Below are 5,878 nucleotides of genomic sequence, written 5' to 3'. Positions count from 1 at the left end.
GGAAAACAAAGATATTTGAGACATATACACACAGATACAAACATATTTATAACAAAATAAGGAAGTAGCTGGTATTTAGAACTACCTTCTTTCACTACCCAATCCATATTCCCATTCCCCTCAGTAAACACCTCAGTTGGTCATGGATCTTAACGTGGTGGGATGACCTCAACCTTCATTCCTAAAGGATCTGTCTGGATTAGGATGTCGTATTTTTCCATTGACTTTAATCACAGTATCTTCTGTATTCCAGACATACTCTTCCTTATCTGCACTGTACAGTATCAATCCAAGTTTTCCTTGGTAATCAGGATTAACCATTTCAGCCAGCACAGTAATTCTCTTCTTTGCCTGTTGATTTAGGAATGAGGAATCCAAAGTGGCTGCTTGGGAGTCTTAACTTCCAGTTTAATGTAATCATTGTGTTTTCCTGATGGGAGCATTCTTCCTTTGGAAGTAAGATCTCTAGGCCAGCAGAACATAAAGTTGTGGGGGACAGGTAGCAAAAACTTTGTCATTGGGTCACTAGAGGTATTAGTGAGTGATACTCCTCCCATTTCCGCCCCTTGATTCCTGGACCCATGAATTCTTGCTGTGGGAGAAACAGAGCCATATATTGGATGCTGATGCCAGAACATATATGATTTCCTGGAGAACCTTGCCACAGCTCTGAAAGGAACTCTCACCTAGCTGTCACTGTAACTAAGTCTTCAAAAGGCTGTTGCAGTACTGCGTAGCAGAGAAGAAAAAGAAATAAAAGGAATCCAAATTGGAAAGGAAGAAGTAAAATTGTTGCTGTTTGCAGATGACATGATACTATACACAGAAAATCCTAAAGACACCAACAGAAAACTACTAGAGCTCATCAATGAATTTGGTAAAGTTGTAGGATACAAAATTAGTATACAGAAATCTGTTGCATTTCTATACACTAACAATGAACTGTCAGAAAGAAAAATAAGGAAACAGTTCTATTTATCATCACATAAAAAAGAATAAAATTCCTAAGAATAAACCTACCTAAGGTGGTAAACGACCTACACTTGGAAAACTATAAGACACTGATGAAAGAAATTAAAAATGACACAAACAGATGGAAAAATATATGGTGTGTTTGCATTGGAAGAATTAATATTGTTAAAATTATCATACCACCCAAGGCAATCTACAGATTCAATGTAATCCTTATCAAAATACCAATGGCATTTTTCACAGTACAAATAATTTTAAAATTTGATTGACAAAAGACCCTGAATAGCCAAAACAATCTTGAGAAAGAACAGAGCTGGAGTAGTCATGCTCCATGACTTCAGACTATACTACAAAACTACAGTAATTAAAACAGTATATTACTGGCACAAAAACAGACACATAGATCAGTGGAACGGAATAGAGAGCCCAGAAATGAATCCACACGTGTCTGGTCAATTAATCTATGACAAAGGAGGTAAAAATATACAATGGAGGAAAGACAGTCTCTTCAATAAGTAGTGCTAGGAAAACTGGACAGCTACATGTAAAAAAATGAAATTACAACATTCTCTAACACCATATACAAAAATAAACTCAAAATGGATTAAAGACCTAAATGTAAGACTGCATACTATAAAACTCCTAGAGGAAAACATAGGCAGAACACACTTTGACATAAATTGCAGCAATGTTGTTTTGGATCTGCTTCCTAAAGCAAAGAAAATAAAAGCAAAAATAAATAAATGGGACCTAATTAAACTTGAAAGCTTTTGTACAGCAAAGGAAACCATTGACAAAATGAAAAGGCAACCTAATGAATGAGAGAAGATATTTGCAAGTGGTATGACTGATAAGGGGTTAATACCCAACATATATAAACAGCTCATGTAACTCAACATCAAAATAATAAACAACCTGATTAAAAAATGGGCAGAACTGAATAGACATTTTTCCAAAGATGAACTGCACATGGCCAACAGGCACATGAAAAGATGCTCAACATCGCTAAACATCAGGGAAATGCAAGTCAAAACTACAATGAGATATCACCTCACATCTGTCAGAATGGCTATCATGAAAGAGAATACAAATAACAAAAATTGGTGAGGATGAGGAGAAAAGGGAATACTGATGGTGGGAACGTAAATTGGTGCAGCCACTGTGGAAAACAGTATGGAGGTTTCTCAAAAAACTAAAAATCGAACTACCATATGACCCAGCAGTTCCATTCCTGGGCATATATCCAGAAACACCAAAAACACTAATTTGAAAAGACACATGCACACCAATGTTCAAAGCAGCATTATTTACAAGTGCCAAGACATGGAAGCAGCCTAAGTGTCCATCAACAGATGAATGGATAAGGAAGACGTGATATGTATATACATATACACATAACAATGGGATACTACTCAGCCTTAAAAAAGAATGAAATTTTGCCATTTACAGCAACATGGATGGACTTGGAGGGCATTATGCTTAGTGAAACAAATCAGACAGAGAAGGACAAATACTGTATGATATCACTTATATGTGGAATCTAAAAAATAGAACAAACTAATGACACAGATATAGGGAACAGACTAGTTGTTACCAGCAGGGAGAGGGTAGTAGAGAGGGGGAAAAGTAGAGGTGGGGGAAAAATAGAGGTGGGGGAAAAATAGAGGTTGGGGAAAAAAAAGGGTTGTTAGGGGATTATATGAGATCATGTGTGTGAGACTATTGAAAATTGTAAAGCACTATAGAATTTAAAGAATCTTTCATTCAATTAAAAAGAAAGGCCATTCCTCTATTCTGTCAAACCAGCTGATGAAGGATGGTGGGGAAAATGGTAAGTCTAGTGAATTCCATGAGGCTAGGCCCATTGCTGCATTTCATTTGCTATGAAGTGAGTTCTTAGAAGAATTGCTGTGTGGAATACCATGACAGTGGATAAGGCATTCTTTAAGTCCATGGATGGTAGTTTTGGCAAAAACATTACATGCAGGGAAGTTAAGTCCACATCCAGAGTGTCTGTTTTAGTAAGAACAAAATGCTGTCTCTTCCATAATGGAAGTGGCTTAATGTAATTAATCTGCCACCAGGTAGCTTGCTGATAACACTAGGGAATGGTGCCATACCAGGGACTTAGTGTTGATTTCTGCTGCTGGCTGATTGAGTACTCAGTAGTAGCTGTGGTCAGGCCTCCTTTGGAAAGCATAAATCCACGTTGCTGAGTCCATGCATAACGTCCATTTCTGCCACCATGGACAGTACATCCATGAGCCCATTGGTGATGATAGTGGTGGCTAAAGAGACTGATTGATATCTACAGAACAGACCATCCTATCCACTTTGACTATTAAAATATTCTTCTGCTAAGGTCACCTTTTGGTGAGTATTAATGTGGGACACAAATATGTTTAGGTTCTTTTTGCCCATTCATAGAGGTTTATCTTCAGACCTCTTTCTCAGATTTCCTTGTCATCAATTTTCCAGTCGGGTTCCATCCAAGTCCCTGACTATCCAGCCAAATCATTGGCCACAGCTCATGAACTGGTATATAAGCACACATCTTGCCATTTCTCCTTCCAAGCCAAATGAATGACCAGGAACACTGCCTGCCGGGAGGATTTCCCTTCACCACTGTCCCTCAGGGATGCCCTAGAGAAAGGGTGTAGTGCTGCAGCTGTCCACTTTTCAGTGGTGCCTGCATATCGGAGAGAGTAATCTGTAAACCAGGTCCCAATTTTCTTTTTCTCTGTCAGTTGATTGTAGCGAACTCCCAGTGAGGAAGTATGTGCAGCCTGGTGACACAAGGTAGTGCAGCAGGAGTAGGGACCATGGCATTTGGGCCACTTCATGTAATTTACTTGTGCCTCCGGGGCCTGCTTGGGCTTGACCTCATGTATACCACTTCCATTTGATGATGGAGTGCTGCTGTGCACGCCCTCCTTCATGGCTTGGCGAGTCAGATAATACCTAGTACGTGATAGACAGCTCAGGTCACACGGTAACTTCTTGGCCCATGGTTAAGTGTTCAGGCTCAACTGAACCCTAGTAGCAGGCCAAGAGCTGTTTCTTAAAAGGAGAGTGGTTATCCCAGAGGATGGCAGGGCTTTGCTCCAAAATCTGTTATGAGATTCACCTGTTAGAGGCCTGCCACAGGCTCCAACCAATATCCTTATCTGCCAGTGACACTTCAGTCACCATTGGATTTGCTGGATCATATGGTCCAAGTGGCAGAGCAGCTTGCATAGCAGTATGGATCTGTTGTAGAGCCTTCTGTTGTTCTGGACCCTGTTCAAAACTAGCAACTTATGAGTCACTTAGTAAGTGGGCCAGAGTAGCACACCCAGATGAGGAACGTATTGCCTCCAAAATCCAGAGACGTACTAGGCATTGTATCTCTCTCTCTTGTTATAAGAAGGGTCGGATGAAACAACTTACCCTTCACCTTAGAAGGGTTATCTCAACATGCACTATACCATTGGCCCCTAGAAATTTCACTGAGCTAGAAGGACCTTGAATTTTTATCACATTTATTTCTCACTCTCTGACATGCAAATTTCTTACCAATAAGTCTAGCGTAGTTGCTACTTCTTACTCACTAGGTCCAATCAGCATAATGTCATCAATGTAATGATGAGTGTGAGACTTGTGGAAAGGAAAGACAATCAAGATCTCTTTGAACAAAGTTATGACATAGGGCTGAAAAGTTGATATACCCCTGAGGTAGGGCAGTGAAGGTAAATCGCTGGCCTTTCCAGCTGAAAGCAAACTGCTTCTGGTGGTCTTTATTAGCAGAAATTGAGAAAAAAGCATTTGCCGTTTTATTAGCTGCCTAAGAGGCACCAAGGGATGTGGTAATTTCCCCAAGCGATGAAACCACTCCTGGTACAATGACTGAAACTGGAGTTACCATCTTGTTAGGCTTACAGTTATCTACTGTCGTTCTCCAAGATCCATCTCTCATCTGCACAGGGCACAAAGGTGAGTGAAATGGAGATGTGGTGAGAATCACCACCCCTGGATCTTTCAACTTTCTGATGGTGGTGCTAATCGTTACACCCCTCCAGGAGCATGGTATTGCTTTTAGTTTACTTTCTTTCCAGGTAGAGGCAGTTCTAGTGGCTTGCACTTGGCCTTTCCCACCAGGATAGCTCTCACTCTACAGGATGTAGGAATTTTTCCAGGTGCTAGGTATGTTTATTCTAATTGTGCATTCCAGAACTGGGCAAATAACCAGAGGATGGGTTTGGGGACCCACTGGGTCCACTGTGAGATGGACTTAAGGTAAAACTCCATTGATCACCTGCCCTTCATAAGCCCCTACTCTGACAAGTGGACCACAGTGATGTTTTGGGTCTCCTGGAATTAGTGTAGTTCAGAGACAGTGTCTAGTAGTCCCCAAAAGGTCTTATTATTTGCTTTTCCCCAGTGCACAGTCACTCTGGTAAAAGGCCATAGGTCCCTTTAGGAAAAGTTGGGAGAAAGATTAAAAGTATACATTTTTGGAAGTGTACCAGGATCCTTCCTCAAAGGGAACCAGCCCTTGCTTCACTGAAGGGATCCGAGTCTGTAAACTGGCTCAAGTCCTGTTTGGATCTTAGGAAGCATAGAGCACCTGGCAGGGCTATGCTGTGGCCCAGGTACTAAACTTTTAATAGGGATATTATCAGAGGGAGTAGGATGTTTTGAATTTCTGCTTCTAAATCCACCATTGCTTACCTTGACTGCTCAACAGTAAATAAAAAGAGTAATTTCGAGAGATGAAATGGTTATCCCCAGCTGACCCAACACCTGGGCATGGAGAGGAGAGAAGGCATTTTATTAGAATATGGTTAAGACAAGTCAAATAGAATTAAGAAATGAAGCCAAGCTCACCCAAGCATCCTCCTTCAGGTTAAAAAGATAGTATGATGGC

The 5,878-nt window shown here is 40.6% G+C and overlaps 1 pseudogene; it reads right to left on the bottom strand.

The window, feature by feature from the left end:
• Positions 1–2,761: 2,761 nt before the first annotated feature.
• On the bottom strand, positions 2,762–5,329 carry LOC112406000 (uncharacterized; annotated as a pseudogene).
• Positions 5,330–5,878: the final 549 nt, after the last annotated feature.

The sequence above is a fragment of the Neophocaena asiaeorientalis genome, unplaced genomic scaffold (assembly GCF_003031525.2).
Source record: "Neophocaena asiaeorientalis asiaeorientalis breed wild unplaced genomic scaffold, Neophocaena_asiaeorientalis_V1.1 scaffold229, whole genome shotgun sequence".
NCBI lineage: Eukaryota > Metazoa > Chordata > Mammalia > Artiodactyla > Phocoenidae > Neophocaena > Neophocaena asiaeorientalis.
The sequence above is the reverse complement of the archived record's forward strand: the minus strand, read 5'-3'. Positions and strand labels throughout refer to the sequence as shown.